The sequence below is a fragment of the Notamacropus eugenii genome, chromosome 6 (assembly GCF_028372415.1).
Source record: "Notamacropus eugenii isolate mMacEug1 chromosome 6, mMacEug1.pri_v2, whole genome shotgun sequence".
Lineage (NCBI taxonomy): Eukaryota > Metazoa > Chordata > Mammalia > Diprotodontia > Macropodidae > Notamacropus > Notamacropus eugenii.
The window spans coordinates 257,918,715-257,944,188 of NC_092877.1; the positions used below are offsets into that span (position 1 = coordinate 257,918,715).

Below are 25,474 nucleotides of genomic sequence, written 5' to 3' on the forward strand. Positions count from 1 at the left end.
ATATATATATTCCCTCCACTGATGCGGTCTACAATTCTTATACAATAGGTAGAACTAGGAACTTGCGTGGGGGAACTGAGAATTTAAATAATTTGCCAATGTTCACATAACTAATGTGTGTACTTCAAGGCAGTACTTGAACCTAGTTTTTCTTGATCTCAAGCCTGCTTCTCTACACACTAAGTCACAATCCCTTTCAATTATCATTAGAGACCCAGAATTCAATGCAGATTGCAATACTGCCATTCTATTACAGAGGCACAAAAATTGTTGGATTTGAAGTCAAAGGTCCTGGGTTCAAATTCTGGCTCTGCCCCTTACTCCTCACATGACGTTGGCAAAATCACTGAACCCCTCTGGCTTTCAAGTTCATGTAAAATGAGGGGGTTGAAGTAGATGGCCTCTGGTGGCTGTTTGTCAGAAGCAGACGATGGGAATATTTAAAGAACTCTAACTAAGAGAGTAATTTGTTCTGCCTGGAAGAGGGTGTGTAAAGCCCAAATCACTTAAATAAGATAGCATCAGAAACTCATTCAGAACCAAAGTCAGCTCTCAAATTAGGAACAAATTTGTCTAATTATTACACTAAAATCTAGTGAAGCAAAGAGTTGACTTCAGAAATCAGAGGACCTGTCTTCCAATCCTGCCTCTAACACGTATGACCCTGGCCAAGTCACTTAATCTTTTATTGTACCCCCAAAACTAAGATTGTATAAATTGCAGAGAAGCCATTGATATGCTTTGTCAGAGAAAATTCCTCACCTAATATCTACAGAATCATAAACCTGGTGAATTAAAACCAAACCACACCAAGCAATAACATCTTACAGCAAAAGCTTAAAGTACAACTGTTTTTATATAATGGGAGAGAAACAGGCACCAAAACAATCCAATGTAAGTCCATCGTCACTAAGAAATACTGAAGAAGAAAGAAGATAACAAAATGGAAAGGTGCAAAAATGTTTACTTATCATCTGCTCATCCTTGTGAGTATGAGAACAGTTATTAGTGGGTGCTTTGTTTTGTTGTGTTTGGTCTTCTAAATAACTGTCTTTCTCATGCACCAGGCAAGGAGGTTGCTCCCTTTCATTGCCACTTCCTTGGATTTGTTGGGTTTTATTTGTGTGGTTTTATCTGAATTCTCCATTAACCCAGGGAAGGCTGTGATGAATGCACACTCTCACCATGGCCAGTCCAGGAATGGCTCTGTCTTGCGGTAGGTGTACAGTTCAGTTACTGGTGGTCTCTGTACCTTTAACAGCTTGCCCTTTATCTGTCTGCCCCTGCAGCCCACAGCTGTGCCTCCTGATGGCCTGATGGACTGGATCTTGTACCTTGGGACACCGGCAGGGTGCATCCATTACTCATTTGTGACAATAACCAATTGAGTAAGATGTAGAACTCAATTCCAGCAGAAAGACCTATAATGTTGGAGTCAGGAGGTTATCACTGAGGGACTTGCACCTTGGTCCTTCCCCCTCTTATCGAGAGGTTTACAGCCTCTGCTAGAGCAGCATCTTGTAAAGCTGAGGGCTGCAGATTTGGACCCAGATTAGCATACATCTTCCTAAATGGTACTACATTTAATTAAAAAGTAAACCTCTGTTAATTTTTTTAAAACTGACTTCAAAGCCAATAGGGTACACACTGAAAACTGGAGCTGTGGAAAAAGTGATGGTAGGTGTGGGGAGCAGAGAAATCAATTTCTTGAATGACTACTGGTCCCAATCATCTCTCACCTTTTCCTTTCCTGCCATACAAACAAAAAAAATTACTTATTAGAGACTAGAAGTCCCATTCTAGCTCTGTAACTCTCCTGACATCAAAGGACATTCTGAATGAGCAGAGAGTCTTTAACCCCTGAAATACACCTACGGTAACCAACATACTTATTCAAAAGCTATTTATCTCATTAATATTTTGGTCATTTGTATTTCAGTGTGAGAAAGAAATTTCATTGGACCATCACTGCATTCATGTAAAGAAGAGTAATTGAGTAGTCTACAAGCATATATTTGCCATCTCCCAGAAATCTTGATTCAATAGAAATTATAAACAGATAATATATGTGTGTGTGTGCATGTATCTATATGTGTATATGTATATATGTGTGTATATACATATATATGTATATACATATATATTAAACTTAGTTTTGAAATGGGCTTTGTATATATTGTATCATTTGATGTTCACAACAACCCAGTAAGGCAGGAGCTATTATTATTCCCATTTTAGAGATGAGAAAATTGAGACTGAGGTTAAGTGACTTCTTTAGGATCATGTGGTAAATTGAGGCAGGATTCAAACTCAGGTCTTTCTGATTCTAACACTTTCTATAATGTACCACATTGCTTCCAAATCTTGAATCGATAGCCTGGAGCAAAGAAAAGCAGATGAAAAAGGCAATTTGTAGGGAAAGTGTAGTGATCTTTTTCAAGCATAAATATAGAGTTGTAATTAAATTTTCTCCTTGCCATTGAGAGAACATGAGGAATTTACCAATATTATTGAAATGAAATACATAAACCCAAATTATTTCATATGGATTTATATAGATAACAAATCAAGCAGCAAGAAATTAGACACCTTTTGTAAAAGTAGATCACAGTCAGTCCATTTCTAAATACTACATGAGCCATTTAAAAATAAACCTTATAAAAAATAAACCTTATCATATGTGTAGTTTTTTCTAATGCTTATCACAAGATTCATTGACTGTCCAACGCTATTGCTGCAAATAAAACTACAGAACACCTGAAGCATTTTATTTAGGTACAATTTATTGTTGTTTTTTAGTCATATCTGACTTTCTATGACCTCATTTGGGGTTTTCTTGGTAGAGTTACTAGAGCGGTTTGTCATTTCCCTCTCCAGATCATTTTACAGATGAGGAAACTGAGGCAACAGGGTTAAGTGACTTGCCCAAGGTCACATGGCTAGTAAGTGTCTGAGGCCAGATTTTAATTCATGAAGACGAATCTTTCTAGTTCTAAGCTCAGTGACAGCTGCCCATGGTACAATTTAGGATTGATTAAAACCCAGGATAATTTTGGCTGAATTAGTACAGTGGTGAACATTTATCTCCCCGTTTGATATTTCACCCAATGTTTAGTATCATAGCCTTCCTAGAAGCTAAACTAAAGATTCATTCTCTATTAATTGTGAAATTTCCAAATCCTTGTAATCACAGATAACATTATCCTACCTACATAGAGCTCCCTAGAGACTAAAAATTTAATTCAACAAAGTAAATAAATGTTCATTAGGTACCTACTGTGTGCAATGTACTGGAAACCAAGAATACAAATGGAGTGCCCCATCTAGCTGTCACTGGCACTGGCAGGTCAGGTCCTAGAGGGAAGCTGACTGTTCCTCCCCTCAAGGTCCTAGTTATAAGCCTGAGAAGTCAGAGATTTCTCTAGCACTATTTCTCACAAGTCCCACCCTAAGGGTTCTCATTATTGTTTCATCAATTAACATTTTCCCAAAATTAATCAACTAGTTCATATGAATTGGCTTTTAAAATGGTCATGTACTCAACTGGTATAACGTAGATAGTTGTTACCAAAATATTCTGTCCTTCCCTCAAGAGTCTAGGAAATACTATCCCACATGAGAAAGTAGACTGAAAGGTCAAGCTTAGAGAACATATGTGGCATAGGAGTAACAACTTTTAACTTTTTAGGGGGGGCTAGGCAATCAGGGTTAAGTGACTTGCCCAGGGTCACACAGTTAGTAAACGTCAAGTGGCTGAGGTTGGACTTGAACTCAGGTCTTCCTGACTCCAAGGCCAGTGCCCTATCCACTGTGCCACCTAGCTGCTCCTCCTTTTAATTTTTGGAAGTCCTTTCCTCCTTTCATGGAGTCCTCACGAATTCCCCTTACGGTATAGCTTTTTGCTAGTCTCCAAAGGCTATCCATAGTTGCGCTTCTGTCCTCTCCAACAAGGTCACAATACCTGTTGTTCATGGGTTTCATTTCTTTTAAAACTACTTCTCTGCCTGAGACACTGATACAAACTCTGATGTCTTTCTGCCTTTTCAAAGTGTACAAGATTGTCCTTTGGTCAGTGTTTGGTAGGGGAAGTGAGAATGTGAAACTCCCTCTGGGTTCACTAGTTGGCCCCTTTCCCCTCCTGGCACAGAAGCAAAGAGTTGGCCTTCTCATGGCATTCCCAGAATCACAACTATCTTATTTGCTCAAATTCCTTCTCTGATATGCATAGGTTCAGAGGTAATTCTTTCAATTAATCCCAATACATTTCATATGTTTCCTCATCTGACTTCATTCAACAGATTCAAAAGCATTTCTCTTCTCCTAAATTAAGAACTTGTTCACACCTAGTTTGTGTCTTTTACTGATTGATTTAATAGAGGTGTCTAGGCCTTGTTCACACATTTAACATCTTTGATTGACTGAGTCTATATTTAGATAAAACAGACTTTGTCACTTGAATAAGGTTTAGAAAGTCTTAAGTACACGAATTGGGGTTGAGGAAAAAGGGGTACCTCTTTTACCCAAAAGTAATGAAAACTGGATAGCTAGGTAGCACAGTGGATAGAATCCCAGGCCTGGACTCAGGAAGACCTACCTTCAAATCTGGTCTCAGATGCTTGCTAGCTGTGTGACCCTGAGCTAGTCACTTAACCCTGTTTGCCAGTTTCCTTCTTTGTAAAATGCGTTGGACAGAGTTAGAAGGCAAAAGGAAATTCCAGCATCTTTGCCAAGAAAACAGACAGACTGAAATGACTGAATAACAATGAACATAACATTCCCTTGATTCAAAGGACTCAAAGGTCTCTGAAAGGGGAATATGACCTGTACAATGTAGAATGTGATTAAAATAAGGGATAAGTCTAAAAACCATATTGACTCTGCCCATTGAAAATTCATGCTCTTCAATATGGTTTTTAGACTTCTTTTCTCAGTGAAATCCACAGGCATGAGAAATAAATTGATCTAACCACTGCCATCAGAAAAAAAGATCAATCAACAAGTGTTCGTTAAGTACCATCTATACAACAGGTCTTGTGCTAGGCATTAGTAATACAAGAGCAATGAGACAGTCCCTCATATCCTACATAAAGACCTTACATTCTACCAACATAAATGTTTGCATCGTCTTCTCCATTAAAATGCAAGTTTCTTAAGAGCAGAGAATGTTGTTGTCTTTCTTTATATCACCCGAGATTAGTATAGTGTTTAATAAACACTTGTTAACTGACTTCTGATAGAAATAAGATGAATATTGTTCATATGAAGGCAAGTAGCTAGAAATTCAACCCACAGAATTAGTTCATTGATATTTATATCCTGGACACATATTTATGGTTGTGACCTGTCTGAGCTCACGAAGCTGGTTTAGTGGGAAGGACAAGACCCAGAACGCAGATCTCTTGAATGCCTCTACAGCAATTTTGTTGGTAAAGTGAGTCATAAATTAGAAGCTTTTTTGTGGCTGGTTGGTCATTAGAAAAGTCATATGGAAAGTACCTTACATCACAGTACCTCCTTTGAATCAACTTTTCTTGGTCATTGCCAAGAGATTTCATCTTAGTGAAAGATACAATTTGAGCATATATGAGATATTAAATAAATATGTTGTTGCTACTAGCTTTTTTTGTGTAAGAGGCTGCTTACACTCATATTTTCATCTGACCATGATGATATAATCATGATTCTGCCTTCAATCATGGAAAATTAAATGGTGGTTCAAGATCTCATCCAATCCTTATCCTTCAATAAAAAAGGCAACTTTCTGAATTCACACACACACATAGACACACACACACACACACACACACACTACTTGTGGTAGTCCAACAAACTTCCTTGATTTTCTGGCCTTAGCCATTATTATACCAACCTGTCTTTTAAGTACATTCCCCCTCCTTCTGTCTGGTACCTCTGCTCTTTTCTATCCACATCCAGATAAAGAAACTGATGAACTCTGAATGCAGATTGAAGCATACTTTCTTCACTTAATTTTTTTTCCTTTTGATCTGTTTTTTCTTTCAAAACTGTGACTATATAATTATACATATATAACCTATGTCAAAGTGCTTACCATTTCAGGAAGAGGGGAGGGGAGGAAGAGATAAAAGTTCGGAATTCAAAATCTTGTAAAAATGAATGCTAAAAACTGTCTTTACAAATAATTGGGAAAAATAAAATACTATTTTCAAAAAAAGGAGTCTTCAGGAGGAGCCAAGATGGCAGAGTAAAAAGATACACATATGCTAGCTCCTAACCCACAGCCCATAAAATTCCCATAAAGAACTCCCAACAAATTCTGGAGCAGCAGAAGCCACCGAACAACGGAGTGGAGGAGACATCTGTTCCAGAGAGACCTGAAAAACTGACACAAAAGGTCTGTGGAGCACCAGACCCAGAGCAGAGCCCAGCCCTGCCTTGGCAGCGCAGCACTGAGAGGAGCAGATCCTAGCAGGCTTCAGGGACAGAATATCCTGCAGCCACGCAGGTCCCTCCACCCACAGGTGCTAAAGGTCAGTGAGAGAGTCTTTTTGGCTCACCAAGAGGGGAGCGAGGTGTCCCCATAATTCAGGTCACCTCGGGAGGCAGTAGCAGAGGCAGCAGCGGACAGGGGCTCCCAAAGCAGGCAGGAGCTCAGATCCATTGTTGAAGGTCTCCACATAAACCACCTGAGGGAACTGAGCCCCCATGAGGTGGCCCTGCCCCCACCCAAGCACCTGAACTTAAACTCACACTGAATAGCAGCCCCGCCCCCACCAAAAGCCCTGAGGCTGGGAAGCAGTATTTGAATATCAGCCCCCAGGCACTAGCTAGGTGGATCTGGAGGTGAGGTGGGTGTGGAGAGGAAACTCAGAAGTCAAGTAACTGGCTGGGAAAATGCCCAGAAAAGGGAAAAAAAAAATAAGACCATAGAAGGTTACTTTCTTGATGAACAGTTATCTCCTCCCATTCTTTAGGATGAGGAAGAACAATGCTTACATGACATAGAATTCAAGGCTCCTGTATCCCAAATATCTAAAATAAATATTCAATGGGCTCAGGCCATGGAAGAGCTCAAAAAGGATTTTGAAAATCAAGTTAGAGAGGTGGAGGAAAAACTGGGAAGAGAAATGAGAGAGATGCAAGTAAAGCATGAAAAGCAGGTCAACACCTTGCTAAAGGAGACCCAAAAAAATGCTGAAGAAAATAACACCTTGAAAAATAGGCTAACTCAACTGGCAAAAGAGGTTCAAAAAGCCAATGAGGAGAAGAATGCTTTCAAAAGCAGAATTAGCCAAATGGAAAAGGAGGTTCAAAAGCTCACTGAAGAAAATGATTCTTTCAAAATTAGAATGGAACAGATGGAGGCTAATGACTTTATGAGAAACCAAGAAATCACAAAACAAAACCAAAAGAATGAAAAAGTAGAAGATAATGTGAAATATCTCATTGGAAAAACAACTGACTTGGAAAATAGATCCAGGAGAGACAATTTAAAAATTATGGGACTACCTGAAAGCCATGATCAAAAAAAGAGCTTAGACATCATCTTTCATGAAATTATCAAGGAAAACTGCCCTGAGATTCTAGAATCAGAGGGCAAAATAAGTATTCAAGGAATCCACAGATCACTGCCTGAAAGAGATCCCAAAAGAGAAACTCCTAGGAACATTGTGGCCAAATTCCAGAGTTCCCAGGTCAAGGAGAAAATATTGCAAACAGCTAGAAAGAAACAATTCAAGTATTGTGGAAACACAATCAGGATAACACAAGATCTAGCAGCTTCTACATTAAGGGATCGAAGGGCATGGAATATGATATTCCAGAAGTCAAAGGAACTAGGACTAAAACCAAGAATCACCTATCCAGCAAAACTGAGTATAATACTTCAGGGGAAAAATGGTCTTTCAATGAAATTGAGGACTTTTAAGCATTCTTGATGAAAAGACCAGAGCTAAAAAGAAAATTTGACTTTCAAACCCAAGAATGAAGAGAAGCATGAAAAGGTAAACAGCAAAGAGTAGTCATAAGAGACTTACTAAAGTTGAACTGTTTACATTCCTACATGGAAAGACAATATTTGTAACTCTTGAAACTTTTCAGTATCTGGGTAGTTGGTGGGATTACATACACACACACACACACACACACACACAGCACAGAGTGAATTGAATAGGATGGGATCATATCTTAAAAAAATGAAATTAAGCGGTGAGAGAGAAATATATTGGGAGGAGAAAGGGAGAAATGGAATGAGGCAAATTATCTCTCATAAAAGAGGCAAGCAAAAGACTTTTTAGTGGAGGGAAAAAGAGGGGAGGTGAGAGAAAAACATGAAGTTTACTCTCGTCACATTCCACTAAAGGAAGGAATAAAATGCACACTCATTTTGGTATGAAAACCTATGTTACAATACAGGAAAATGGGGGATAAGGGGATAAGCGGGCAGGGGGGATGATGGAAGGGAGGGCAATGGGAGGAGGGAGCAATTTGAAGTCAACACTCTTGGGGAGGCACAGCATCAAAAGAGAGAATAGAAGCAATGGGGGGCAGGATAGGATGGAGGGAAATATAGTTAGTCTTACACAGCACGACTAGTATGGAAGTCATTTGCAAAACTACACAGATATGGCCTATATTGAATTGCTTGCCTTCCCAAAGGGAATGGGTAGGGAGGGAGGGATGAAGAGAAGTTGGAAGTTTAAGTTTTAGGAAGAACTGTTGAGTACTCTTCTTGCTACTAGGAAATAAGAAATACAGGTAATGGGGTATAGAAAGTTATCTGGCCCTACAGGAAAAAGAGAAGATGGGGACAAGGGAAGGGAGGGATGATAGAAGAGAGGGCAGATTGGTGATAGGGGCAATCAGAATGTTTGGTTTTTTGGGGTGAGGGGAGGGGACAAGTGGGGAGAAAATTTGGAACCCCAAATTTTGTGAAAATGAATGTTAAAAGTTAAATAAATAAATTTAAAAAAAAACCCCAATCTTTCCCTTCCCACTCTTTCCTTCCTATCTCTCTTCTAACAGGTGCAGGGCACCATGACTTGATCCCAATGTCTTCTCTACTTAATACCCTGATTTTCTCCTTTCAAAGTCAAGATTCTTGGAGGGGAAAAAAAAAGATGGTTTATATCTGCTCTCCATTTCCTCACCTCCTTTTCTTGTCCCTGTATCCTCATGCAGACATCTGCCTCTACCACACCACAGAAACTGCTCTTTTAGAGATTACCAATAATCTGCTCATTGTCAAGTTCCATGGCCTTTTCTCATTCCTCCTTCACCTTGATCTACCTGCAGCTTATGATATTTTTGAACACTTCCTTCATAAAAGATTGCTTGGACTACTCTTTCTGTTTCCTTCACTACATGGCAAAACCCAAAATTTCATGATTTTGTAAATTAATTATCAATTCAACCAAATCTTCTTCCTCTCCTTAGTCCTGAAACATCATTTGTCAGTCCTCCTACTCTGCTTCCTCCTTAGGAGATCTCATTTGTTCTTTCAGCTATTACCTCTACCTGAGTGTCTCCCAAGTACGTAGACATAAATGTACTCATATATTTGGATTCCTATATGTCACACATATTTACACATCTGGACATGCATATATATAGCTCTAATTTCAACCTCTCTTTCAAGCTACAGACTGTAGTGTGTCAAAGCCAGCTTGAACCAGCATGTGCCAAAACTGACTGCTAAATTTTCAGTGTGACCATTTACATTTCAGAAATTGGCCAATGTTACAGATCATGACCCGATGGAGTGATGGAGAACTACACAGATATGGCCTATATTGAATTGCTTGCCTTCCCAAAGGGAATGGGTAGGGAGTGGAGAAGTGATGGAGAAAATGTTAACAATTCATATCAAAATTTTAAAATGCCAGGCATACTTTAAAAAAATTTTTTTGGAAATTCTATTGTTAAACATTTATAGCACACCCTTGGATATAGGCTTACATTTCAATTGAATGCCAGACATTTAGGCCTTGATATCTTACTCTCACCTTAAATCTGACTTGTCTAAAATGAAATACATTGACTCCTTAACTCTTCTGCTTCCCAATTTCGTTTAATGATAGTATTATTCTCCCACTCATAAACGCAGAATCTAAACCCTGAAGTAGGGTCATAGGCAGGAATTCAGTAGTAATGAAGCCTCACAAAGTCATGAGTAAGGAGAATAAATAAACTTTCATCTAGAGACTGGGCATTCTTAAACACAGAGATGGGTAGGTATGGTCCCGTTCTAGATAAAAATAATACCTAATGAAGATAGCTATGATTAATTTTTTGTGAGACATTTATACTTTTGATACCATATAGAGATAAAAAATGCTTTATGGATGACATCCTGGCCCACCACAAAGTCAAGACTTGGGAAATTAACAAATGAAACTTTTAGTCTTTAGTCTTTAGTTTATATTATCTTATAATAATTCACTTATTGATTTCAATTGAATTTGAGAGAATTTTGTGAAAAAGAAGTAGCATAACAATTCTCAGTCACTTTGACTTTATCCTACGGCTAGATTTTTGGAGGATTAATGGAAATGTAATTGTGACCCCCTTATTGGCCTATATTTTAATAAATGACTGACATGTATAATAGAATAGGTAATAAACCTATTAAGTTTAGAGTGCTGCTGCATTAATAAAAGGTTGCTGATTTTTAGTACGTCACGATTTGGATCTAAAGCAGTACAAAATATGTAAATCATATTTTGTTTTAGGCAATTATACATGTCTGAGTACATATGATATACATATATAAATATGATATATGTATATCATATAAAGGCACGACCATTATATATTCCATATCTTATGTTCAAAAGTTACTGCGAAATATATCTTATTTGTAGGGTAAGTTTAATGGCAAATATCACCTTTATTTTCACAGAATTAAGAAATGAGTCAGTATGCTCTAGCACAGAGGTGTCTAAGATGCATCCTGTAGGCCATATGTAGTCCACAACACTCTCAAATGCTACTGAACCAAACTGAAATGTAATTGAGAAATATTTAACCCAAAACTCCATATATAATATAACATTTTAAAAATGCCACTATGTAGGCAGCAGGAGTTCTTAACATATAAAATTTATTAGCCATATTTATAACCATTACTGTTATGGATAAAGATCTAATTTTGGAGACAGAAAGGATTGGATTCAAATCCTACCTTCAACACCTGTCACCTTTGTTACTCTAAGAAAGTCACATAAGCTATAAGGGCTCTTGCAAGCTGTTTAAAAAGTCTGTACGTTGTAGAACTGTGACCAATCACACATGTAACTTGTAGAAATAGTTAATTCACCAGGAGTCCCCAACAGTAGGGAAATCATAGGTTTGAAGTAGATGGCAAGGAGAAAGAATTTTATATATAGTATTGCCAAAGATCTCAGTCAACATTGTAACACAGATATATTATTGTCAAGGGCAAAGACAATGATCAACACACCCAACCTTTTTAGTCCTGCCCATTCCAAAGGGAAGAACGCTACATTATGAAATCTGATTGTTCCATATATCTTAACCAATTAACTTCACAGTCTCCAATTAAAAGGAGGATTCAAGGACATGTAGTATTTTTGTTAAAATGCTTCTTTAGTTTATTCTGTCTTAGACTCCAGGATCATAAAAGTAGACATATAAGATACTTGTAATCTCCTCTCCTTTGTGTATGTGTGTGAGTGTGTGTGTGGTACTCTTTTATATTTCACAGTATTTCTCTAAATAGTTCACTTTGCTTCTGGTAATTCATGGTTCAAATTAATAATTTTGCTTAGGTCTAATAACAAAATGCTGATAATTCATATATTCCCATAGTGCTTTAACATTTTATAAATTGATACAGAAAACATTTAAAAGATTCCTGTGTCAATCCTGTATTATCCTCTTTTTTACAAATGAAAAATTGTAGTTTCTGAGACCCAACTTGTATCTGCTTATTCCAAATTCAACAGTCTTTTGATTATATCACATACTGGCAATAACTAAAAAAGAAAAAGGGAATTTTTTTCCCTTCCTAATATAACAGCATTAACTAAATATATAGGTGCTTTTTCAATTATAATTAACTGGGAAGTACATATTTTTCATCCACTTTGTCTTTTCAGCATGAATTGTTTGGTCAATGTCTTTTGAGTGGTCATTGGGCTATTTAAAAAATGGAAGAAAATCACTATTTAGGAGGTTTGCTCTAGCCAAAGAACAGAAAAAAAATTATTCATATGTGTAAGGTTACCTTCTTATTTCAAAAGTAAAATCAGGCTTCTTAATGCCTGAAGAAAAAAAAATATTAAAAAAAACTAAGAATCCCGGAATTGGTCTCCTATGCCTCATTTAACTTTGATAAAACACAAAGAAAAAGTTTAAAAAAATATTCTAACCAATAATTATAGGGAGTTAAGTAACCTGGATGGACATTATGTTTAATAGGATTTCAATAAAAACCACCCAAGCTTGGAAATTAATTTTCTCAAATTATAATTTAATACAGGATAAAACTGGAATTCCTACTGGTAAAATTTATTTATTTGGGGAAAATAGAAAAGTTTTAAATTGATTAAGAGATATCCCACAGAGAGTTTATCAAGTAAAATCCAATGCTAATTGAACAGATTGACACCTCTCCCCCAAGCTATGGAGGAGAATCAAAGACAGTGAAGACAGTGTAGAGAAAAGGTTTTCAGAAGTAAAGAGAAAACCAATGATAAATTGAAGATGAAAAAATCATGGTTTTGTTTTTAACACCTACTCTGCCTTAACCTCTATTCCTAACACAAGGCCCTACCTTGAAATTACATGTTTGATCCTACTTTCTGGGCACTGTTTCTGCATGACTCAGCTGATGAGAGCAAATGAAGTCAGCTGGAAAGAGAGGAAGTGATTTTGGTGATTAGGGGTTGGAAGAACAGTATTGATTGATGTGATATTGGTTGGAGAACCATATTCAAAGCAGTCATCAATGGTTAAATGTCAGCCTTGAGGGTGTATTGAATGGAGGTCCTTAAGGGGTCAGTTCTGCACCTGGTACCATTTAATTGTTTGATCGGTGACTTAGGTGATTCAATAGCAATCATGCTCCTTAGGCAGGGTAAGTGGATCCAGAGAAGATCACTTGAAATCAGAAGGAACTTCTCAAGTTGGAGAAATGTATAGATTAAGAACTGAAGTGTAATAATGAGCAAGTTGGTGGAAGGCCTCTTCAGAAAATAAATTCCAGGAATAAAAAAATAGGTAAGCATTACTATAATCCCTCCAACTTCTACTCAACTGTAATGTGTTTGGTTTGCCCATAAGCACAACTTACGGTTCCTTTGCACACCAACTATAGCCAAATAAGAAGATAATTCTTCATATCTGTACCTCTATGACATATATATTCTAGACCTGAGTCTATGCTACTTGGAGATAATGGTCTTGGGTTAACTCCTACAAAGCCCAAGCACCTAGAGATATAGTCTTCAACCTTTAAGCTGCTATATAACCTTTCAGTCATAGGTAGCTATTGAAGGTGTCACAAAAAGACTGTGGGAGAAGACTATTCACTCAAACTGTATCTTTATCCCCCCAAGAGGCAAAATATATTGTTAAAGGTTGTTTAGAAAATGGTGCTGTTGATAACTTTTGATAATTGCCGTAGCAATGATGCATATTGACATGGGACGTGTAATTCTGCATTTGTAGCTTTGTTTCGTTCACTTGAGTACTTCTGAGTCACTGAGAATCCCCAGAAGCAAAGAATTTATATTACATTTTTCTAGCCTAATCCTAGGCAAGTGTTTAACATAGCTGGACCTAAATTTCTTCATCTGTAGCAGAGATCATAATTATATAATTCCCTTCCCTTCAAAGAGCAAGTAACACATGAGGATATGTAAACATAGAAGAAAGGCAAAATTTCTCAACACCAAACACAGTTCACCTATACAAAGGTAAAAACTGTGTTCTTTTTTTATTTCCCTTCATAGTACCTCCCACAGTGCTTGCCACACTATAAATTAATACTCATTGAACAAGTTTTTATTAACCATCTTTTATATGTTGAGTGTTATGCTAAACACTGGTTATTCAAAGAGAAAAAAAAGAAATGTTCTCTGGCTGCAGATAGCTCATGGTCTTTTGGAAAGAAACAATATGTAGATAGACAAGTAAATAGACCATATACTATGTGATACTATATACTATATAATATATGCTCATGCACTGGTATTTGGAGGAATTAGGGAAGGACTCATGAAGAAATTAGCCCTTGGAAACTAGGAAATCTACAAGGTGAAGATGAGGAGGCATGTGTTCCAGGCATGAAGGACATGTAGTATAAAAGAATGGAGAGAGAGTTAACCAGAGAGGAATATGTGTGTGACTCCTAATTTATATTGGAAGAGAACACAACTGAAGTCCCAACTCTGAACACGCAATTTAGGAGTATGTGGCAAGGGTATCCCTAGGTATTAGGAGACCTATTTAATTTCAGCCCTAACCTCTGTCTCAAATTTCAGTCCTTTATTTCTAAATATCTATTGATTTCTCAAACTGGTTGGCCCATAGACATCTTAAACTCAACATGACCAAAATCAAATTCAGTATCTTTCCTTCACAAATGCTCCCCTCTGAGAGTAGGGGTTATTTTTTTTGCCTTTCTTTGTATCCCCATCTCTTAACACAGTGGCTGGCATATGGTAGGTGTTTAATACAAGCTAGTTGACCAACTGATGAGACAGCAGGTTTGAAAACTGGGAAGCCAGGAACCGGGCTAGATGGAGAATGAAAACCAGTATGAGTCCCTCTACAAAATTAAGGTTCCAGGAGGAACTCTCAAAAGGGGAGAGCAGGCAGCGAAAGAGGTAACTGAATGTTCCCTCCAAAGGGAGGGAATGATCTATTGTCTGCCAATGATCTATTATCTGCCTAATTGGACTAATCAAAAAGTTCATCCCTGTACTTCATCTCTCTCCATTCCAATCTATCCTGTACTAGCTCTCAAAGTGATTCTCTTAAAGCATAGCTATGACTATGTAACATCTTACCTTCAAGATAGGATATAAAGCAGTATTTCTGAATGTTCCTCCCTCCCCCCATAGTCTTCATAGATTCACTAGTACCTGCAGGATCAGATATAAAATGCTCTTGATATTTTAGTATTTTAGCCTTTCACACCTTGGCCTCTTCTCTTTTATTCAGCCCTCAAACTCTTCAAACTTTTCTACTTACTCTTAAGATATAGCAACATGGCCTGACCTCATTCTTCTTAGCACATGGTACTCCATTCTCCTACTCTGTTCATTTTCCTTGGCTGTACCCCATGCCTGGATGCTCTCCCAACTTACTTCTGCCCCCTAGCTTCCTTCCAAGCTTAGCTGGAATCTCACCTTCTTCAAGAGGCTTTTGTCTGTCTCCAAGTCAACCCCATGTATGAGATTACCTCCCATTTATACGGTATCCATCTTATCTATACATGGTAGTTTGTGTGCCCCCCCTATCCTTAAAATAATGACCTCCCTGAGAGCAGACACTGTGTTATTATCCCTTTTTTGTATCCTCAGCACTTAGTATATTGTTTGCATATTGTAATGTATTAATACATTTTTTGTTGCACTTGTTGGCACATTTGTTTACTGACTGACTAGCTGTCCACTATACCCCACTGCCTCTCAAAATATAGCATAAGGTAAATAATTGATGTGAGATTGTGATATCCTTGAAGGCAGGGACTGTCTTTTGCCTCTTTGCATACCCCTAATACTTAGCACAGTACCTGGCATGTAGAAAACACTTAATAAATGTTTATTGACTTACTGAATTTGTTGCAGTGGTAGTACTTGGAAGCACAGAGCATGGGAGGTTCCACTTTGATGAAAGCAGACCAAAATCTAGTACTCCAAAGCTTTTTTATCTCATCCATGAGTTACCATAATATAGATCACAGCCTATCCATGTCCTGTACCACTCTTGTCCATATAGTCCCAGAAATCTACCATATAGGGAGAGGCGTCTACCCAGTGTTCTAAGGAATCATTATCTGATTTTTGTATATTAGAAATAGAACAACTGCTTACTCCAGATCTTGGGTAATTAACTTAACCCCTCTGGGCCTCAGTGTCCTCATGTATGAGGGGATTAGATTAGACCACCTCTAAGACTCTATTCAACCTTAAAGCTATGATCTTATAGCATGACCTCTTTGAAAAAAGCAAAAAGGTTAAGGATGACCTTCAAATGGGCAAAGATAACATTTAAATGATGGTAATATCAGAAATGTTAATGGCACAGTTGAATTAAATTAATGAAGTCAAATTAAGTTAAGTTAGATGATTATAAAATATTTGGAACAGATTAAGGAAAGAAAACTAGATCTATAAAGTTTCCTTTGTCACATGGGAAATTGATGTTATCAATGATCAATAAAGCAAATATAAGACCTTTTATATAATGTAGTTTCTCTGAAGGCACGGAGTATCATTTTTGTCTGTTAAACCTCAGCATCTATTGAGCACAAGACCAATATTTATTTAATTGAACTTAATTGAAAAGATTCTGATGTTAATAATAAAATAGGTATTAATAAATGGTAATCATAAAGAGTATGAGTCTACAGATAAGAAGATGGAGTGATCTAGGATGTCCAGAGAGCCTTGAACTAATTATGGAGACAACTCCTTCAACTTCAATGCCTTCCCCAGGTTCTATATCTTTGAATGTCATGTGGTGTTGACTTCTGTAAATTGTTGAGTTGCCCTCAGTCAATATTTTATTCCCTCTCCATCTATCCCAATCTAGTAAAAATGTTTCTGAATTCTACTTTCTCAAGATTTGGTGAAATTTTCCCATTCTGAAAAATCCTCTTCTTAGCACCTTCACCTTTGCAGGAGTGAACTGTAGAAGTCTTCTACTGTCCCTAGAAAATAATTTTGGCTCTTTACTTCCTCAAAATTGCAAGCATATAGTTCTAGGCTTCTCAATTAAAAAATAAAAGCGGAAATGATTCTAATTTGAATTGGTCAGAATCTACAAATTAAGTGACACTAAGCTTATCTTTGATTCAATCAAGAGCCATTAATTTAGTGCCTACTATGTGCCAGGCATTGAAGATACAAAGCTAAAAATGAAACCCTTGCCCTGGAGGAACTTACATTCCGTTAGAAGAGACAACATGTATATGTATACAAAATATGTGCAAAAAAAACACAAGGTAATTTGGGCTTAAGCTTGGGAAATGCCAATTGGGAAATCCTATAATTTCATCAAGTTGATTAGAGGAATTCATCAGACTGATTAGGGAATCCACTGATCATCCCCTCACTATCTAGGTAGGGAGAAGGGGACCAGAAGACTGCCAACTGCCCTTGTGTAAGAGGTGAAACTTGAGCTGAATGCTGAAAAAAAGCTAGATGTCCTAAGATGTGGAAGTGAGGAGGAAGTACATTCCAGGCATGGAATACAGCCAGTGAAACATCACAGAGGTGAGAGATGAATGGTGTGTGTTGAGCAGCTAAAAGGACCATTTAGATGAACTGAAGAATATGTGAAGGGGAAGTAATGTATAATAAGGCTGGAAAGATGGGTTGTAGCCAGGTTGTGAAGGATTTTAAATGTCCAACAGAAGAATACGTATTTGCTCTTGCAGGTGGTAGGGAGCCACTGAAGTTGGACAGTGACTTAGCCATCATACCTGTGCTTTAGAAATCTTACATCTTTGACAACAATATAGCTGGTGGTCTGGAGATTTGAGGCAGAGAGACAAGGAGACTAGTACAGTGCTCTAGGTGAAAAGGGATGAGGGAATGAACTGAGATGATTGTTGTGTGAATAGAGAAAAGGAGATTGATATCAGATGTTGTGGAAGTAAAATAGACAAGACTTGGCAATTTAGATTTGGGGTAGTACTGGTAAAGGTAGTATTGGTAAGAGTCAAAAATGACTCCAGTGTTATGAGCCTGTGTAACTGAAAGGATGGAGATATCCTTGTGTCTAAGGCACAAACTCTCCAATCTGCTATCCATATTGCCATCCATGATCACAGAATAAATGAATATTGAATAAAATATAATATAGAATATCGAATAAAATATAAACTCATAAACTCCTGATTTGGGCATTCAAGACCTGTCACAATCTGGTTCTAACCTACTTATCCAGTCTTATCTCATACCACTCATCTTCACAACATCCTAGCCAAACTGAACTACTTCCATTGTCCTGCACCATTGCCTAACACTCTACTATATTCATGATGTCTCCCATTCCATTCCTGGAATGGACTCTATGAATTAAAGTTCCTCTCTTACTTTCAAGGTCTAATTTAAAACCTACTTCCTCTTCCTTTTTTTCTACTCAAGAAAAAAATCCTCGATTTTCCCATAGCACTTTTCCTCTCCCTCTTCTTACTTATTCACTCTCCCCCATATCATGGTTACTTGAATACTATCCCTTTTTTTCCATTGGATTGTAAACTCCTTGAGAATGAGACACATTTTGCAACTATTTCTGCATCAAAAGTGCCAAGCACTGGTAAAAGCACTTGGTAAAAAATATACATAATGAAGTTTTGCTGAATTTAATTGAACAGATGAATTATTATTAATTTGAAATTATTCTAAGAGTTTCCACCCACTTCCCCCAATGTTTTTTCCCCTAAGTAGACTAGAAACCATGGCAGGAGTAGATTTATAAAAAACAATCCAACCAACTGTTCTTCAGACCTTCAAAATCACTCTGTGTCTGGAAAGCATTTTCTGGATCATGGGAAGCAATATGGTGTTATGGACCAAACTCTGGACTTGGAACCAGAAAACATGGATTTGAGTACTTGCTTATAATTTACTAGATATGTGAAATATGGATAAAGTCACTTGTCCCGCTGAATCCAATCTGTAAAATGGAAGTAATACTTGGATTACTTACTTTATATGATTATTGTGAATTGTGAATTATTATTAAAATTATTGTGAATTAAATATAATGTACTATAAAAGTTAAGCTGTTATCAGAAGCATATCCTACCTTGTTTGGGCTAGACCTCTACAAGAAACCTTGCAAGTCCCAAAACTCTCTGGGAAAAGTCCCATGACTAGCAAGGTTCACCTGATATATACATCAAGACTACATCAGTCAGTCAGTAAGCATTTATTAAGTACCTACTATGTGCCAGGTACTCTGCTAAGTACCAATGGCACAAAGAGAAGCAAAATAATAGTCCCTGCTCTTAAGAAACTCACATTCTAATGGGGTACATCACATATAAACAACTATACACAACAAACAATATATGTAAAGGACAAATTGGAGATAATCAATAGATTGAAGGCCTTACTATGAAGGGGAATCAGGAAAGGTTTCTAATGAAAGGTGAGATTTTAGCTAAGATTTGAAGGAAGGCAAGAGACAGAGATGAGGAGAGAGAGAATTCATTGACTCACTCTACATGTTGCCTAACACAAACCAGAAGGTCCGTCATCACCTTAAAAAAGGCAGCAGTAACAGCAATTAGCATACATTTATTAGGCACCTATGATGTACCAGGTTAAGCAATGGGACATAGTGACAAAAATGAAATAGTCCTTATATTCTAGAAACTTAAATGCTTGAATACTTTTTATCTCTACATCTTTAGGCTTCAGCCTTCTTCTGAGGCAATGTCAATGTTATTTTTCTATTTGCTGCTACAAGGCAATCATTCTATTCTTCCCTAATTGATTCAGTTTACATCTCTGCATGGTGGCAGTTCCATGCCTGTTACCTCCACCCAAGTCTCCCACAGCACCCATTCTGCTAAACTCTTAGCTAAGGACCTCACCTCATATTTCACCAAAAGAAAAAAGGTGGAGGCCATTCTCCCCAGAGAATCCCACCCTCTTAACTCTTTCCTCATCTCACATCACTCAGACATCTTTCCCTACTATGTCCTCTTTTTTTTTAGATTCTCAAGAAGAGATGTTCTTTTTGCCAAGAAAAAGAAATCCCTCCTCATACCCCTACTGACTTTCCCAGAAAATAACCCCATCTCCATAAATCTCACCCTTCATCTTCAACCCTGTCTACAGGCTCCTTACCCACTGCCTAAAAACCTACTCATATATAACCTATCCTTAAAAAACAAAACAAAAAAAAAAAACCTCTCACTTCATACAATCATCCTGCCAGTATTGTCCTATTTCCTTCCTCTCCTCTGAAGCTAAAGTCTTTGAGAAGGTGCTCTACAACCAATGAGTCTTCTTTTCTCTCCTCTTACCCTCTTATAAATCCTCTGCAGTCTTGTTTCAGACTTCATCAAACTTCCCTTTCAAAGTTAGCAGTGATTTCTTAATTGTTGAATCTAATGACAATTTCTCCATCTTGATTCCCCCTTACTTCTCTGCAGTCCTTGGTCCATCAATCACTTCCTCCTGGATAGACTTTCTTCTCTAGGTTTTTGTGGTGCTTTTCTTTTGGTTTTCCTCCAATTTCTCTAACCACTCCTCAGTTTACTTTGCTGGTTCTTCATTCATGCCATCACCACTAACTGTGAGCACCCCCACCAAAGGCTTTTTTTCACTGGGTTTCCTCTATTTGCTCTGTATTCTTGGTTATCATATTACTTCCCTAACAAAATAAATCCATTGGCAAATCATAGTGTTTCTACCTCCTGTATATATCTGTTTTTCACCACTCATATAGCTACAGTGCTGGTTGAGGCTTTCATCCCTCCAGCCTGGACTATTCCAATAGCCTTCTGACATCTCTGGGCTCAAGTTTCTCCACACACCATTCTATCCTTCTCTCAGTTGCCTAAGTGATTTTTCTAAAGCATAGGATCTGACCCTATCATTCTTTCCCTTCTTGCCCTCAATTTCCTACTAAGAGAACTCCAGTGGCTCCCTATTTCCTTCAGGACCAAATTTAAAGTCCTCTGATGTTGGGATTGGAAGCTCAATTCCGTGTGGACGGTCTCGGGCGGGTAAAAGTGGGACTTCTAAATCTTAGAGTCTTACGAGGCCCTCCATGAACAGCGGGGATTCGAGAAGGTTAGACTGAGCTAGCTCGGCTAGCTCGGGTATTTCCGCCTCTCCCCGGGAGATACGTGATGGGTGGAGTCTCCCTGCCCTCGAGGTCGTCCCGGATCTGGGCACACTATTGTTATCTAACAGCACTGTATTGAGATGCAAACTGTGTGGCTGAAGGTTAAGTAGGATTGAGGAAGCCGGAAAGCTCTCTTAGCACGGGTGGAGCCAAAGAGGACAGTAGGGCTCCGCTTCTTTTCTTTCCTCTCTCCCCTCCCCCTCTCTCCCCGCTTGTACTTCTACTTCCAATCCCTTAAGATCTAGCCTCCTTAGGAAATCTCCCCCTCTTCCTCCTAAGGAAGACCCCCTGCATTTGTAACCCAGACCCTGAAATAAAGCTCAACCCCTGTTCGACTCTGGAACGTCCTTTCTCTCATACGTGCATCCGGCGTGGCCAGCCGAAGACCTCGGAGGTGAGGTAGGAAAGACTCGGGTAGCCCAATACAGGCCTCTAGGTCTGGCACTCTGACATTTAAACCTCTATGACATGGCCACTTCCTACCTCTCTAGTCTTCTCCCACAATCCACAGCCTTTCCCCCTATACACAATCCATGTTTCAGCTGCAGCTGGCATATTTGCAGTTCCTCAAATACAATGCTACCTTTCCCATCTTTCTGCCTTTGCATTGGCTGCACTCAGGTACACCCCTTAGTTTCCCTGGATTATTTCAAGAATCGAGATTTTTAGCCTTTTATTTTCTTATCTCCTTCACCTACTCTAAATGCTTTGAGGGTACCTATTTATTTGCATGTCTTCCCTACTGAAATCTAAACTCTTATAGGAAAGTGACTGGGTTTTTTTTTTTTTTTGCCTTTCTTTGTAGCTCCTGCACTTAGCACAGTGTCTGGGCATATAGGAAATATTTTAATAGTATTTTATTTTTTCCAATTACACGCAAAGACAATTTTCAATATTCATTTTTGAAAGACTTTGAGTTCCAAATTTTTCTCCCTCACTTCCTCCCCTCCCCATCCCCAGGATGGCCTTCAATCTGCAGTCATGTAAAGCATATTTCCACATGAGTCATGTTGTGAAAGAAGAAACAGAACAAAAGGAAAACAACAAAAAAATGAAAATAGTGTGCTTTAATCTGCCTTTAGATTCATCAGTTCTTTCTCTGGATGTGGAGAGCATTTTCCATCATGAATTTTTGGAATTGCCTTGGATTATTGTATCATTGAGAAGAGCTTATTCAATCACACTTGATCATTGCACAATGATACGGTGTACAGTGTTCTCTTGGTTCTGCTCACTTCAGCGTTAGTTCATGTAAGGCTTTCCAGGTTTTTCTGAAATCCACCTGCTTGTCATTTCTTATAGCACAATAGTAGTCCATTACATGCATATACCACAACTTATTTCGTCATTCCCCAATTGTTCACTTTCCGATTCATTGCCACAATAAAAAGAGCCGCTATAAATATTTTTGTAGATGTAGGTACATAGGAAATATTTAATGCTAAATATGTAATAATTCTAAATATTTTTCCCATTCAAAATAAAACATTGACCTCTGTACATTTTCTCAGCTGGCTACATAGTTTAATACTAATTCTTTAATTCATACTTCTACTATTTCTTTTTCTAAAAATGTTCCCTTAACATTAATCCTGAATATTATTCCTGCATTATTTTTTCCAAAGACTTTTTTCTGGAAATGTTTAATGATGATGATAAATATTTTAAAAAGGAAAATCCTTTATAGATAGATGCATAGACTCAATCTCATTCTGACCATGTTCTGTCATTTAGAAACATATTTGAAATAAAAATCACTTCCCCATTTCCATATATTTGAGGTTTGGACAAACATATACAAATATCTTTTGGGAAAGAAAACAAAGTGATTTTTTAAAAATTCAGTGTCACTTATTGACTTTAACCTGTTTCATATTGAGATCAAAATATTTATAGGAATAGAGGAATGCAAGAAATGTCTTTCTGTTTCTCTCACCTTCTCAGGAAATCAAAAGAGAAAACATAAGTGAGCTAGGAATAAATCTAATGGAGGGACAACTGTGTTGAAGCTAGGGCCTCTGCACCACAGTTTGAATCTCTGGAAGCTAGACTCACTTGATAACTCACAGGTTTTACAGTATAAACCTCTTACTTCATGTTTTTCTGTGATGTGCATATTTCTTTGTTACTTTGTTTCCCTCCTCTGTCTCTGTCTCTGTCTCTGTGTCTGTGTCTGTGTCTGTGTCTGTGTCTGTGTCTCTGTCTCTCTCTCTCTCTCTCTCTCTCTCTCTCTCTCCCTCTCTTTCTCTCTCTCTCTCAGAAGGATATGAGAGACTCTCCACAACCAATTCTCAATATGCAATAAGTGAGAAAAATTTTCAGGACTGTTTGGTGCCTGTAGAAGTTAGTGATCAGCTACCAAACATTTGTCTGAATGTGCTTTGTGTTTGGAAGTCTATCACTGATTTACAATTCATCAAAACTGTCCCCTCTCTAGGCACATATATTCGTATTATATTATTATATATTTATTATTAATGAACTATACATATTATAGAATCTATATTGTTTGTATTATATAATAATATTCGTATTATTAAAATATAATAATTATATAGGTATATATTATGTATCTCCCCACTTGCATACATGTTGTCTCCCCCTTTAAAATGTAAGCTCTTTGAGGCCTGGGTCGGTGCTTTTCCCTTTATTGCCTCAGCATTTAGCACAACACCTGGCACATGGGAAGTTCTGGTTGATTTGACTTGGAATCAATTTTATTTTTTGTTTTAATTTTCAAAGGGAAGTTGCCACTAGCTGAAGATGAATATTTATAGTAGTACTTATTCAGATCGTAATTATTGTACGGTGTACATGATTTGGGTCTCTTTTTCCAAACCAACAACCATAAGGCCAAAATGGCACCATAAATTACCCACCTCCAACCACAACTGACTTATTTACTTGTTCATAATAGTATTCCTAAGACTGTTCTTTCTTTCTTCCTTTTTCTTTCTCTTTCCATCCTTCCTTCCTTCCTTCCCTTCCTCCCTCCATCCCTTCTTTCTTTCTCTTTCTCTTTTTTCTTTCTTTCTTCCTTCCTTCCTTCCTTTCTCTTTCTTTCTTTCTTTCTTTCTTTCTTTCTTTCTTTCTTTCTTTCTTTCTTTCCTTCCTTCCTTCCTTCCTTCCTTCCTTCCTTCCTTCCTTCCTTCTTCTTCTTTCTTTCTTTCTTTCTTTCTTTCTTTCTTTCTTTCTTTCTTTCTTTCTTTCTTTCTTTCTTTCTTTCTTTCTTTCTTTCTTTCTTTCTTTCTTTCTTTCTTTCTTCCTTTCTTCCTTTCATCCTTTCTTCCTTTCTTCCTTTCATCCTTTCTTTCATTCTTGTCATAGGGCCCAGAATCTGGCCCTCTGACTATGCAGATAAAAAACAGATGGATTTTTATTTGCTCAGTCAGAAGTGGGGGGAGGGTCGAAGTGATCTGTGTGTTTTCTATATCTGTATCAGAGGACAATAAACTCATTAAGTATGATTTTTTTTTTTAGGAAAAGGAAAACAAACATGGACAAAATCATCAAACATTCTTTTTAATGCCAGATGACCCCGATGGAGATTTAGTGCTAGATTTAAAATGCTTTGTTTACAGACAGTTAAGAATCACATAAATTTAAATTGTCAAAGAAGAAATGGTTTCCAAGAGCATCTACTAGCCCAGATAGCCCCTCCACAACCCAGCCGCATGAAAGGCCCAGAGGCAAATAGAAAGCCACAAACATAAACGCCTGTGGAGTCTGCCAGGAATCCAGACCCTGCTGCTGCTGCTGCTGCTGCTGCTGCCGCCACAGAAAAACAAAATCTTCTACAGCTTCATACCTAGAGCCTCTAAGCAGTTATCAGACAGCAAGACCAAGAGTCTCCCATGAAGCAGATGATGAACCAAAGTGTCCCTTAGAGCATGGTGGTTAGCCCACCCCTGAGTTTGGAAATCCCTTTCCCACCTTGCCCTCCTGCAAAATCCAGAAAGATATAATGGCTTAAGTTCTTAGTGTAAAAAGTACTAGGAATTTACTTTTCTGGACACGACCCTATTTCCAATAGTCAGTGGACAAGTAGATACCCAAGCATCGATTCAGCACAACTCCAGAGATGAAGGCATCCCTGTCTGTTTGTGTCAATATTTGGTGTTGCTGTTGATAAATAAGTAATGCTGCATAGGTACGGGCAACATTTCTACATTTCCCTGATTGGTTATGACACAGGTGCTCCCATGGACAATGAGACTTCCATGCTGAAAACGGTCAGGACAAAGCCATGGTTCCAGGCAGTGTGTATGTGCAAACGCGCGCACACACACACGCAAACACAGCCCCTGCCCCCTCGCAGATGTAGAATTCTGCACCTGTGTTTAGCATCGTTATTTCATTTGGTTTCTCTGAGGAAAAGCCAGGCATGATGTTCAAACTGGGAGCACCTGTGTTTGGGGCCAACTTGAACTAT

General features: G+C 37.9%; 1 long non-coding RNA gene across 1 annotated transcript in view; it reads right to left on the reverse strand.

Annotated features, from left to right (window-relative positions):
• Positions 1-947: 947 nt before the first annotated feature.
• Positions 948-25,474, reverse strand: part of LOC140512822 (uncharacterized) — a 48,258-nt gene continuing 23,731 nt past the window's right edge. Inside the window, exon 3 of the long non-coding RNA XR_011969945.1 lies at positions 948-1,421. This is a non-coding gene — a long non-coding RNA (uncharacterized lncRNA). The remainder of the gene's footprint in view (positions 1,422-25,474) is intronic.